A 14,637-nucleotide genomic window follows, 5' to 3' on the forward strand; every position below is an offset into this window, starting at 1 on the left:
CTTGTCTACTGCACGCGTCCGGAGTCGGATCATCTCGGTACGACTTTTAGTGTTTATCTTGCTCTTCTGCGATGTTTTAGACATGTTCTTACCCGATTGGTATTCTTATAGGGACCTAAGGTAGTATACCAACCGTGGGGCGGTTGGACAGTCCCTGGATTAGCTGCACAGTACTCTGCTGAGCGTCGCTAATTTCTGGGGACTTATGGAGCGGTTGTATACTTAGGAGAGAGAGTTGCTAGACAACACTCTTCCGATGCTTTTGTCGTTCCTGCTCCTCCACCACGTCATATGTTCGACGAGAGAGAGTTGTCGAGTATGGATGAGGAGTCTGGTTCCCTTTGGTGGTCTCATGTGATCCTTGGGCGGAGTTATGCTGAGGAGCTACTTCCTTTGTTGGCTCCAGCCCCTGTACCGGCCGAGGATGTGAGGGTAAGATTCTTAACTTTTTATTTTTCGTTAAGTAGCCCCAAAGTAATACCTTGCTGAATTTTTTTTTTGTTTCATCAGGATGGTCCCACAAAGTTTGTGCCACCCCGTATGTCCATCCACTACCAGGGGATGTACGGGCCGATCGAGGAGATGATTTCTCCGGCTCCTGAGGGCGAGCGCTTCGTGGAGCGGTCGATTCCTCGTCACCAGACTAGGGTAAGTCTAGCTCTAATTCAGAATCTTGTATTCAGTTATCATGCATTTTACTGACTTAACTTTCCTTGACAGTTAGAGGTGGCCGTTCCGAGGCTGCTCGAGCCGACGCTGCTGAGGGCTTAGGGTCTTCTTCTGAGGGTGCTCCTGCTGCACCGGTAGGAGAGGCTACCTCGGCTTTCAGAGGTGGTGGGATGTACGAGATTGGCTCGTCATTGCAGCAACCTCCGCGGTCTCAGCCTCAGGTTGACTTTGGCTGGAGCGGTCCTGTTTTGAGTTTCCCTCATCCTACGGAGACTGGAGGTGGTGCTGAGGCCGGAGCTGGTGGAGAGGTGACTCCTCGGACGGCGCAGTTTTATGGCATGATGGGCCTACGTCCTCCGGCGCCGTAGTTCATTTCTGTATATGTATTTTATTTTGACTTTTTTTAGAACTTTGCCTTTGACTTGTTATTTAGACACTGTGTACTTTATGTTATTGTGAATTTATCTATTATTATGTTAGTGTATGTTAGTGTGTGCAAATGTGATAATAATTTTGCGCAAAAATTCCGTCATTTTCATTATTGATGGAGGGTATTATCTGACTCTCTCCCCCAAAAGGAAAAATAAAAAGGAAAAATAAAACGGAGAGAAAGGCTGATTTTTTAATTTTAATATAAAATCCAAAAAAAAAAAGAAATAAAAATTAACTAAAAAGAATTGCTATATTTAATTAATTAAGAAAAAGATATTTAGAAGAAATTAAAACGGGGCCATAAAGTCATTAACCGACTCCAATTTAATATCAAAACGCAAACTGGACACGCGCGGCTGTCCTGCTGACTTGGCGCCAGCCTCTGGCGCGTGACGCCATGCGCTATTTCTAGCGTGTGGCGCCAAGAGCTGTTGTGTGACGCCAATTGACGCTGACTCCGTATTCCAGTCAGATTGAAATTCCTCGCAATTTGTGCATAAATAGCCCCCTGCTCAGCCGATACTTCACATAATTCCAGCGAAAAAATTATTCTTCTCTTTAGAAAAAAATAATAATCATGTCTTTAGCCACTAAAACCTTCACCCAATATTCTCATGAATGGTGTCGATCTCTCAATGCTAGAGAAAGAAAAGAATTGGATTTATTTCACTTGGGGGGAATATATGGTATTAAAGGGGTAGATCTAGACATAGACTTCATACATACCGCTTTAGAATATTGGAACATTGATACACATTGTTTTAGAATAGGGTATGATGAAATTAGCCCTTTGCCATAGGAATTTGGTGCTATTTTAGGCTTCCCTGCAATAGACCTGGTAGTAATCCCTAGAGTAGATGCATATTACTATAAGGATTTTGAGCGCTTTTTTAACTTGAAGGAAAGGGATTTATCAAAAATAGTAGATGGCAACGTAGTGAACTTAAAAGAATTCGCACGCTATTATTTTGATAAACCGCTTTCTTAATCTTTTCACATATATAGAAGAAGGGCGTTCTTATTCTGCATGCTTAACCAATATTGTCTTAGTAATGGTAAAATTAACGAGGGTCAATCAATTATAACCACTGTGCTAGAACAAATTGAATCCGAGAGAAATCCAATGCCTTTAATAGTTGGAGAGACTATGATTAGTCTAGATGAGTTGAAAAGGGACCCAAAAGCACCTCTTCGCGGTTCTCCAATTTTATTACAGGTAGAAAAATAATATTTTTAATTACAGAAATCCAAAAATATATTTTTGTATTGTAATATTAATTTATTTGCATTGGAATTTTTTTACAGATGTGGCTAATGGAGTGACTAGGATTAATTAGCCCTCCGGACGACATTGAAAGTTATACGCCCACTTGCTTTGTGAGAAGAAAGAAGCGCATCCCTAAAATTGGGCGCCATGGGTGGAAGAAAGTCTTTTAATCACGTGATTTCGCTATCGAGTGGGTCATCCCATGGTGGAAAATAATAAGGATGGTTGGTGTTAACAAGAAACCTTTCTGCTGTCTTCCAAGCTTGTCTTGCATGACATATTATTACCCCTGCAGAGTAAAGAGACAATATGGCTTGCTTCAAAATATTCCTTTCGGGGATCTTCGTCCTCCCTATGAGTATCCCATATCTCAAGAAGTAGATAAATTTGACACTTACTGGAGCGCTAGACCTTTATGGGAAGTGATTACCCAAAAGGTTCCCCCTTCTTTACCTAATGATGTAAAGAAGTGGTTGCTGAAGAAGTCTTCAATTGATCAGGGTAGAACCGATGTGAAGAATCGTCTAGGTGACAGGGTGACATTGGCCAAGGAACGCTTAGGTGCAAGAATTGAGTTCAAGACACCTACAATGCCTAAGAAGAAGAATACTACTAAAGACAAGGGGAAAAGGAAAGCTACAGACAAGAAGGCTTGGGTGGAAAAGAAGCATGGGGTGCTAGCTGAAGGAGAAACAATCTATTCTAAAATTGAATGTAGGTCCTCTAAAGGATGCCTACTGGCTAAAGTGATGGATGAAGAAGAGGAGGCGGAAAAGAATTGGAAGAGAGCAAAGAAGGATAAGAAAAACTAGAACATTGCTTAGCTTTAGATTTATTAGATTCTTAATTTATTTAAAGTTAATTTATTTCAGCCTTATTTAAATTCCATTAACAATGCAATTTTATTTCATTAATGAAATTTCAGCTTTCAATTAAAATTTTACTTTAAATTTATTTTATTAAAGCAATGAAAACCCGAAAAAAATTAATTTTCGGAAATCTTTCGAGTACGGAAGTCGAAAATTTCCGAAAAACACCGGAATTCGCCCAGATTTTATGACTGAATTGGCGTCAGTAATCGCAGATTGGCGCCAGCTATTGAGGTCTGGCGCCAGGCGCTAATTCCATCGTCTGGCGCTAATGGCTTTTGTCTGGCGCCAGTCTCTGTTCTGTGACGCCAGTTGCTTTTCCGACTTTTGTTGACTTTTTGTTGATTCTAGAACGTGGAGATGTCGAAAAATAAAGTGGCCGCACCCGTAATGGGTTGCCTACGTATCCTTTCCTAAGGAATCAGGCCGAACGTAGCTCTCTTGAGTATCCTACTCAAGTAATTATGGGTAGTATTTTTTAAGTTGGTCAAGATTGGTCATGTTTGAGAATTCATTACCATCCATATCAGTTTATTTTGCTGCACCACCTAACAGGATTGTTTTGACAATGTAGGGGCCAAACCAATTAGGTCTAAACTTTCCCCTTGGATCTAAAACATTTTTCCTTAGCGCTTTTAATACCAAATCTCCTACTTTGATATTTCTTGTCTTGACCTTCTTATTAAAATTTCTAGCCATACGAGTTTGATAGCACTGAGTGTGATGTAGAGCTTCTAGTCGTTTTTCGTCGAGTAGGATCAATTCCTCATATCGTGCCCTAGTCCATTCGACTTCATCGAGTTTACTCTCTAGCGCAATACGTAGAGATGGTATTTCTAGTTCGATAGGTTATACGACATTCATTCCATATACCAAAGAAAATGGTGTATTTCCTGCTGACGTACGGATTGACGTGCGATAACTCCACAATGCAAAGTGAAGTTTGTCAGGCCAATCCTTATAATTTTCTGTCATTTTCTCGATGATAGTCTTTGAGTTCATATTAGCTGCCTCGACTGCTCCGTTTGCTTGAGGTCTATAAGGGGACGAATGATGATGTTGGATACCATATTTATGTAGCAATTCTTCACATTCGGCTTGAAAGTGAGTTCCATTGTCACTTATCATTTCATGTGGGACTCCATATCGACAAATGATATTTCTCTCGATAAAGAGTGCTACATGTTTTGCGGTGAGTTTAGCATATGATTGTGCTTCAACCCACTTCGTAAAGTAATCAATTGCTACTAGAATAAATTCATGGCCTCCTGTCCCTAGAGGAGCGATCTTGCCAAATATGTCAATTCCCCATGTAGAGAATGGCCAAGGTGACGTGTAGGTGTAGAGAAAAGATGGAGGAACGTGTTGTAAATTGGCATAAATTTGACACTTAGGACATCTTTTCACATATTGATAACAGTCCCTATTCATGGTAGTCCAATAATACACTTCACGCATTATTTTCTAGACTAACATTTTGCCATTTATATGAGTTCCACAGATTACTTCATGGACCATTCTCATTATTCATTGTGCATCCACCTTCCTACACATAGGAGAGCTCGACCTTTAGGTACCCTTTTATGTAGCTCGTTGTCTATGAGTACATATTGAGAAGCCAAAAGTCTCAAGGCTCGTTTTGCTCTTTTGTCAGCATGAGGAGGGTATTCTCCATTGGTGACGTAGTTGAGAATGTCTGTGTACCATGGTTCTTCTTCTTGTTCCTCATCTTCGTCTTGGACTGGGTCGTCGTCTTCTATAGCCTGTATATATGCCGGTTTGTGCCTTTTTTCGATAGTTAGAGGCATTTGCTCGATATTCGTGGGAATCCTAACCATTGAGGCTAATCTTTCCAAGGCATCAGTAAATTGATTTTCTTCTCTAGATAGATATGTGTATTCTACCTTCTCTAACTGATCGGTAAGAGTTTCCAGATAAGTTTGGTAAGGGGCTAGGCTTTCGCTCCTTACTTTCCACCTTGTAGATATTTGATTGATGATTAGAGAGGAATCTTCGAATATCCTTAACTTCTTTACTCCTAATGCCAGAGCTGTTTCAAGGCCTACCACACATGCTTCATATTCAGCAGCATTGTTGGTAACGTCAAAATCGAGTTTTATTGAGATTGGGACATGTTCTTCCTTAGGTGATACTAGTAGCACTCCGACACCACATCCCCTTTGGTTTGAGGCTCCGTCAAAATACAAGGTCCAAGTATCATCTTCAGTGACCATCAAATCTTCATCTGGAAATTCGTTGTCCTGTATTGGTGTCGAGTCTTCTATTGGAAAATCTGCCAGAAAGTCTGACACCACAGATCCTTTAATATCTTTTTGTGGCATAAACCGCACATCGAACTAGGCTAAGTTGACTATCCATCTTGAAATACGTCCATTGAGCGTTGATTTATCGAACAAGTATTTGAGTGGATCTAATCGAGATACCACGAAAATGGTATGCACCAACATGTAATGTCTTAACTTAGTTGTGGCCCACACCAAAGCGAGGCACAATTTCTCGAGTGGTGTATAGCGTGTTTCGTATTCGAGCATCTTCTTACTTAAGTAATAGATTGCATTCTCTTTGTTTTCTACCTCTTGTGCTAGCATGGCTCCCATTGTCTCTTTGGTAACCGTCAAATATAACCTAAGAGGTATTCCGGGGAGTGCTGGCGCTAATACGGGAGGATTTGCAAGATAGGCTTTGATCCGGTCAAAGGCTTTTTGACACTCGTCATCCCATATTACTGGTACATTCTTCTTGAGCTTTTTGAAGATTGGTTCACATATCGTTGTTAGTTTTGATATGAACCTACTTATGTATTGCAACCGGCCAATGAATCCTCGAATCTGTTTCTTAGTCTTGGGCGGTGGCATTGACATGATTGCTTTAATCTTGGTTGGATCTATCTCTATTCCTCTAGAGCTTATGACGTACCCCAAGAGCTTGCCTAAGGTGACTCTAAAAGCACATTTTGATGGATTCAACCTCATATTGTATTTTCTTAACCTTTCGAAAAATTTCCTTAAGGCTACTTGATGGCCTGGACGGTCCTTCGATTTCACAATCATGTCGTTGACATATATTTCAACTTCTTTGTGCATCATGTCATGAAGCAAGGCAGTTGCTGCACGTTGGTAAGTAGCACCTGCGTTTTTCAACCCAAATGGCATTACCGTGTAACAGTAAGTGCCCCATGGTGTGATGAAAGTTGTCTTCTCCATGTCTTCTTCCGCCATGAGAATCTGATTGTACCTTGCGTATTCATCCATGAATGAGAGAAGCGCGTGATTTGCTGTGTTGTCTACCAGAATATCGATGTGTGGCAAAGGGAAGTCGTCCTTTGGACTTGCCTTATTTAGATCTCGATAGTCGACACACATCCTTACCCTTTCGTCTTTCTTTGGAACTGGGACGACGTTGGCGACCCATTCGGGGTATTTGGATACCTTGATGAAACCTGCAGTTATTTGTTTTTGAACTTTTTCTTTTATTTTAAGTGCTACGGTCGGGTTTCATTCGACGCAACTTTTGTTTTACAGGTTTCATTCCTGGAATTAATGGTATAGTGTGTTGAGCTATTTCTATGTTAATGCCTGGCATATCTTCATATGACCAAGCAAATACATCGATCAATTCTTTAAGAAAATCAATTAAATCGGTTCTTTCTTGTTTATTCAATGTTAGTCCGATTTTAACTTCTCTTTTATGAGTTGAATCATTTGAGATGTCAACTGTTTCAGTCTCTTCAATTACTGGCGTTTTCTTTTCAAGTGTTTTCCATTGCTTTAGTAATTTCTTTATCTTTTTCATCGTTAGCTAAGCAATGTTCGTCATCTTGGGTTAGGGAAGAACACGAGAAGTAAGGAAAATGAGCGATATTATTATACTCTGAGATCATTACATCAAAGAGCGATATGTCCTCAGGGACTGGATCACTAACTATCCTAGGAGAAGAAATAGGAAGGGGAGGTGTTATAGCTAAAGACCCAGAAGATTCTACAGGGAAAGACTCAAACTCAGACTCAGACTCTGAAGATTCTTCAAACATTGGCCCTTGTCCTGTCGTGATTGATATCTTCCTCCCACTCGGAGTGGTCACCTTGATAGTCTTACGCCACCCTTGCAGTGATCCTTCAACTGGAGTAATTAGCTTTGAGGGTTCGAAGTTTTTCCTTTGTAGGACCGTTTGAATGAGTGAGGAGTTATCTTCCTCATAAACTGGCTCATTCTTTTCTCGCCCAAACAGTAATCCCATGACGTTAAAGTCAAAGCATGGGGGTGCTTTCTCCTTATGGACAGGAGTTGGGATTTTGTCAGTGAAATAGCAATCCAAGAAAATCTCGAATCCTGGTTGTCGTATGCCATTTACAACAAATGGTTCGGGAAATTCATGGTATGGATAGTCCTCTCCTTCTTTTATAAACTGACCATCAAGCGTAAGGGGGTACTGATCCATTGGAATTGCTTTCTTTTGAATGCGAGCGTCCCTACGTGCTTTCAATTTGTCTTGGGCTCGCTTGAGATCTTTCCGAGTCGGTTTGAAACAAAGTCCGAAAGTATCTAGCTTAGGGAGGCCAGATGACTCTATCGATTTTGCTATCCCCTTCTTATTTCCTAAGGTCATCCCAGGGAAGTGTCCTTGTTTCTTTAGCATAGTGGTTATAATTATGTTGGAATGGGGGTCGTGGCAAAGAGATGTCCTTTCATCCTCTTGGATTAAGGAGACTTCTTCGTTAAAGCCCCATAGGTCTTCATCATCTTCGTCATGCTCCACGTTGATGATTGGACTCTCTATTGATTTGATCCTCATTGGCGAAGCATCAATGGTGATGGGGATTCCTCCAACTATGGCTTTCACTTGTTGGTGGAGAGATGAAGGGACGGACTTTAGATCATGGAGCCAAGGGCGTCCTAACAACAGATTGAATGAGGCTTTGATGTCTACCACTTGAAAAGTAGTAGCATGTTCTATTCTCCTGCCGTCACTTTTAGGGTTATTTTGCCAAGAGCTTGACGTCGAGTATTATCGTAAGCTCCTATTCCTTGTGTGGACGGAGTTAAATCCTCATCCTTTATTCCAAGAATTCTTGCAGTCCTAAGTGGACAGACATTAATAGCTGATCCATTGTTTACAAGAGTCATGGGAACATTCATCCTTTTGCAGACTACTGTAAGGTTTAACGCCTTGTAGTGTTTGTCACCTTCCGGGGGTAAATCTTTATCAGAGAAGGTGATTAGATTAATTGGACTAGGGAGGTCACTCGTGAGGAAGTTAGCTAGTCCCTCAGGAGTGGTGTCAGAATCTATCCCGATTTTATCCAAAGCATTCATCACAGCCAACCTATGTTCTTGAGATGTTGCTAAAAGCTTCCATACATTCATCTCAACTTTTGTCTTCTTGAATTGTTTAACAATGTCATTGTCTTCGATGATAGGTATGGGAACTTGTTGTACAGTAGGCGTAGGTTGTGTTGAAATGGGAGGTTGTATTCTCCCGGATCTTGTGAGGACGTCTATTGATGAATCTTCTTTAGCCCAAATGTCGTCCGTGGTGTACGATACAGAAGGTGAAGGTTCCACTATGTCTTTTAGATAGACATCTTCTTCATCACGGTCCCATACTCCATTAACATTTATGTCCTCTTCTTGTTGAACTTGGACTAATTGCTTTCTATCAATCATTTTCTGCACCAAATCCTTGAACTTGAAGCAGTTTTCTAGGGTGTGTCCTCCTGACTGATGGTGTTGACAGTAATATCTATCTATTCTTTTCAATGATTCAAATGGTCTCGGTTCGAGAGGTTTGACGTTGCCACTCTCGGAGAGCATTTTAAACATTTGTGCATACGGGATCCCAATTGGAGTATAAACTTTATTTCTCTTCTTCGTTCTTTCGGTGACTTGTAAGGGAAAATGTTTTGCCTCATAAGTCGTTTTTACTGGTATGAATTCTCTCTTAGGTTCTTCATCATATTCCTTGTGAAATTCATTCAAAATTTTGAGAATTTCATGTAACAGTTGCGATTTCTCCCTCAGATACAGTGTGAGTATTCGTATCTCTACCTCATTTGCTGGTTCTGGAAGATTATCTTCGACATCGAAAAAGGTCTCTTCTTCTTCCTCTTCGACGTTGGTTGCTTTGACAGGTTTAATGAGGGATGAGGGGTCAACTTCGCTTTCTTCATCGGAGATATCCAATGTGTGAGCTAGAGGTGCATTGTCAATACTCGGTTTCTTACTGGCAGGAGGCAACGACAACTTGTTACTATTAATTAGGTCTTGTATAGCTTCCTTAAGCTTCCAACAGCTTTTAGTAGAATGGCCCCTACCTTGATGATATATGCAATGCGCATTGGGGTTCCAATTAGGCGACCTCTTCTCGACTAGTGGATCTCCAAATGGTCCAATGGGAGTTATAAGACCTTTTGCATTTAGCCGATCAAACGCGGTGTCATAACTCATGCCAATAGGAGTGAAGTTTCTCCTAAACGGTTTTTTTTGTCCTTGGTTGTTCATGGCGAGGACTTCTCCCAGATTAAAGGCGCTAACATTATTTGAGTGGCGGTTTTGGAAGAAGAAGGATTGTCGTTCTTCTTCCCTTTCCAGCCACTGTTGGAGTTATTGTTGGCAGCTTTAGATTTAGCTAAGTCATCTTCAATATTAATCCCAATATCATAAACAGCCTTAAAGGTATGAAGGTTATTTTGATATATAAGATGTTTTGAATATTTTTCTTGGAGATTTTTAATGAACAATCTCACGGACTCTTTTTCACTTGGTACCTCAATCATTTTAGCTGAGGTTTCTCTCCACTTGTTAAAGAAAGATGTGAAGCCTTCATTCTCCTTCTGTTTGAGAATTTCAAGTTCTCTATGGTTAGTTTTGACTTGAACGTTGCACTTGTACCTATCGACGAAAGCGTTTGCTATGGATTCCCAGGTAGAGGTCTTTTCTTTTTCAAGAGAAAAGAACCATTGTTGGCAAACGGTCTCGAGAGATAGCGAGAACAGAGAAGGGAAAACTTTCTTATCGATACCCTTGATACTCATTATTGTTTCAAATGCCCTTAGATGGAAGTAGGGGTTGTCGATTGCCCTAAACTTTGGGATGTCGTTGGCACTGAACTTCTGCGGAAGAAGATCCTTATCCACTGAGACCCCTTGGGATGTGAGTTCTTGAAACTTGTAGTCGCTGGACAACTTGCTTAGGCTTTCTTTCATGAGGTCCATTTGTTATTGCTTCGCGGGATCCTCGATCATAAGTGCGAGAAGTTTCAGTGTCTCAGTTATAGTAGCCAGTTGGTTCTTGAGATCGTTAACTTCTTCCTGAGTTGCCATTATGACTCTTGCTTTCCTCTTGCGAGCTATAGGTTTGTCGAAAAGTTGGACTTGTACGAAGAGGTTATCTTTGATTAATCGTCCTTCCTTTCTTGACCACGCGCTGTAAATTAAGCCATTTTGCGTTTTAATTACTTGACTCGAATTAATTTGACTTTATGGTTTTTATTTTTTAAAAAAAGTATGGGTATGCAAAAAGTATGCATATTTTTAGGGAGCAATAATGTACATGTGTTTAGGGAACTTAAGTATTATTATTGGAGGATTAATATCCGACTTACCCCCCTAAAAAAATGACGAAAAATAACGCGCGCACACAAGACTCCCTTAATCATGGTCAAGACATGTGTATTGGTGTGTGTATTGAGTGTAAGTGACATGCTTGGACTCTTGTGTAAGACCATGGGACTTAGTGCCTAAACTCGACTATTGATTCAATTAAGCATTATTGCCAGCAAAATTAACCGAATTAAACAGGAAAATGATTAATTAGGCATTAGTTGATGACTCGACAAATAATCCAAACTGTCGGCCAAGCGACAGGACTGGCGTCACAATATGGTGGTTGGCGCCAGACGTTTTAGTAAATGTCTGGCGCTACACACCATACACTGGCGCTACAGCCCAGATTTTGGCACCAATAATGGAGTCTCGGTCTGGGACTGTTTTCGATATTATTAGTTAAATGGGGTATGCCTAAAGTCGTACTAGGTCGATTCCGATTAAAAGAAGAAAAAACTTTATTGACTCGAATTAATTAATTAATTAATTAATTAGGAAAAGTTCTTTAAGTCATTAATTTTAATCTCAACACAAATCAGCAAACGGTTAGGAGGAGCATAGGACATATATGCACAACATATAATGCACAATTAGGCAAGCAAGCACAATATGATGCAATGAGTTCGCAACCTAACCATGGCTCTAGTTCTCTAAAGTTCGGGATATGGTTTAGTCAAATAGGGTCCATGGTTAATTGTCCAGATGCACCGCGTAGAAGCCTAACCGTGAAGGGTTAACGCGTGTGGATAGAACACCGCGAGTTTTTTTTAGAAAAAACTCACTTCCATGGTTTGGTGAATTCAACCTCTCAGATGTACCCTTTGTTGCCAGGAGCGTTCAATCAGGTAGATAGAGCATGAATTCTCAGAGGGTTATGTCCATATGTAGAACATATATGGGTTTCAGAAAAGTGAGAAAAAATTCAATCAGGAAGTAGGATTGAGTAAACAATACGAAAAACCGGTCGAAATTAGAACGCATATTTCTGGCTCGGTATTGGGGGAAATTGGCGCCAGAAAACAGAGACTGGCGCCAACTTTTAACAGTAGCGCCTGGCGCCAATATTGGCGTCTGGCGCTACGGCAAAATTTTTGGCGCCAAGTTCTGGCCCCTGACGCTACTTCTCACATGCCTCATCAGCTTTCTGTGCTCAATAAAATCATCCAGTTTCGCGTGGTGTTATTTCAGTCCTAGTTGTGAAAGACATTTCTCAAATTTCCTACGTGTAAAATCCTATGTTTTTGTCTCATTACGGATGGTCTTTCCAATGAGAACCTTTTTATGCATATGACAATAAAGTTAATCAAAATTACGCACATGAAATACTTAGAACTTTTCGAGTCTCATCCACTCATTCTAAATCATTGCCGAAACAAATTCAGGAATTAAAATAGAAATCCTCCCCAGTGGAGTCGCCAAAAACTGTGGGGAATAGTTTCAAGCCTTTAAAATCCCACTAGCGTGAACCCCACTATGATCATACACTAAAGTACGGTGGCGTCCAAAAGGGAAGAAGATAGAGCAAAAGAGTCGCCAATAAGTTTTTAAGGAACTTGTAAACTGTTCATAGGATGAAGGTTACACCCCTTCACGATCCAAGAGATCGTCAACTCCATAAGGTCTTGAACCAAATAAGGGTCCGGGGATGATGGTACAAATCCAACCAAAAAGAGATTGAACCTGCGCTGATAATAGGCCTCTACTTTATTCTGCTTGTATTCATGTGCGCTTTCTGACAAACATGCAATCAATAGGATTAACCCTCAACATGTGTAATCTATGTTGGTTGAATTTAATTCACAAATAAACTATTATTGGCGATCACTTGAATTATAATCACAATTAATCCTAACAAGATTATTAAATATCTTATTAAGCGTGATTGCAAATACAAATTCCCTTTAACATTCAATAAAAAGGTGATCAAGCAATCACAATAAATAATCAAGCAACATGATAAATAATCAACATCATTAATAATAATAAATATTAGGGAGAATAAAAGGCATCATAGCAATCATATTTGATATTAAAAATACCCTAGACATGATACTAGGAATCATAATAACAATCTAAGCATGATATCTACATCATAATATCAATTAATCAATTAAAGCACTTACTTGGATGCCTCATACCTCTTTCTAATTACAAAATACACGCGTTAGTAACTTCAAGAAAAATAATAATCAAAACAATTAAATTAAATAATTTAAAGAGAGATTTGGGACCAAACCCTCAGAAATTAAAACCTTTCACGTCTAGGGCGAAAGCAACTTCGAATATGACTAGGTGTTTCTAGATCTTGCGAATGCGGAATTTTGTGTGAAAAAGTAAGGAAGAAAAGAATGCATGAATTAATGTTAAGAAAATTGATGAATGAATGATGTAGAAGATGAAAAGAATTGATGAACGGTAATTGATGAATAATTCTGTGAATGAAGAGAGTTGACTATTGGTAATTGATAAAGTGATTGTTGATGAATAAAACCGGAGTTTTTGATACGATATTTATAGAGAAAATCAGCCAAAAAAGATAATTTATCAAAACAGAGTCTGAAGATCACAAAACCACTTTGGCGCCAGCCCTAGCTCATTGGCGCCAGGACCAGTGGCTAGCGCCAGGCGCCAATCCTGATTCCAAGCACCAAGGCCTGGGGTTGGACGCCAAATCGGCTTTCAACGCGTTTTCGAAAATCTGATAAATTTCCCGTACTGGAAGATAAAATAATATAATTTCAGTCGAAAATGCTATTTGATCTTGATTAAAACTCTAAAGAGTCCTAATTGAATTAAGAATGATAAGACCTTCTAGAATGTTCTAGAAGACCAAAACCATTCCTAATTGCATTAGGAATGACAAATCATATTAGGCCCTCCCCTAGATCATTGGGCCGTACTTAAAACTCAAACCAGGCCTAGTTTAGTAAATTGGCCATAACTTCCTCAATATTCATCGGAATTGGGCTTATAATATATCGTTGGAAAGGTCTTTGCAAGCCCATCCAACTACACCACTATTGGATCCATATCATGGACCAACCAAACTGGATTGTCTGTTTTCTTAAAATAATGTTTTCAAAAACAAAGGGAAGAGAAAAGAAAAGAAATAAAAATTTTCCGCAACACTAGACCTTTCCACACTTTCGTTTCATTCGATTATGATTCGACGTGAAAGGTACTCATCACCGGGTTTGGTTTTGGGGAGACACAAATGGGTGTCTACAGAGGGGTCTTCTTTTTCTTCATTCCTAATGACCGGTTAATTTTAGAGAAGGTTAATTTTTTTTTTATGTATTTTATAAGCCACGTGTCTGCACTTGACTAGTTCAACATTTAAAAAATATAAAAAAAACTTTGAAAAAAAAAACATAAACCCACCCTCCTCCCCTTTCCCCTTAACCACCAGCCCCCACCAAAACCACCCCCTCTACCAGCCGTCCCCCACCCCTTCCACCAGCCCCCACCGAAAACATCCCCTACCTAGCCGATAAACCGCCCCTATCTCCCCGACCACCACTCCCTACCCACCGAATTTAAACACCTCACCCTTGCTTTCCCCACCAATGAAATCCTCCCCACTCCCTTCCCCCACCCCGTAAAAACTCCCCCTTGCCTTTCCCCACCCTTTAAAACGTCGCAAATTAAGTCTCTTTGCCGTTTTTGGCATTTTCGAGGGTAGGGGTTAGAAGGGAGGAGTTTATACTGGGTGGGGGAAGGGATGAGGGAGAATTTCGTGGGTGTGGGAAGGGAGGGGGAGGTGTTTCGGCGGGTGAGA

The sequence above is a fragment of the Chenopodium quinoa genome, unplaced genomic scaffold, assembly GCF_001683475.1.
Source record: "Chenopodium quinoa cultivar QQ74 unplaced genomic scaffold, ASM168347v1, whole genome shotgun sequence".
Lineage (NCBI taxonomy): Eukaryota > Viridiplantae > Streptophyta > Magnoliopsida > Caryophyllales > Amaranthaceae > Chenopodium > Chenopodium quinoa.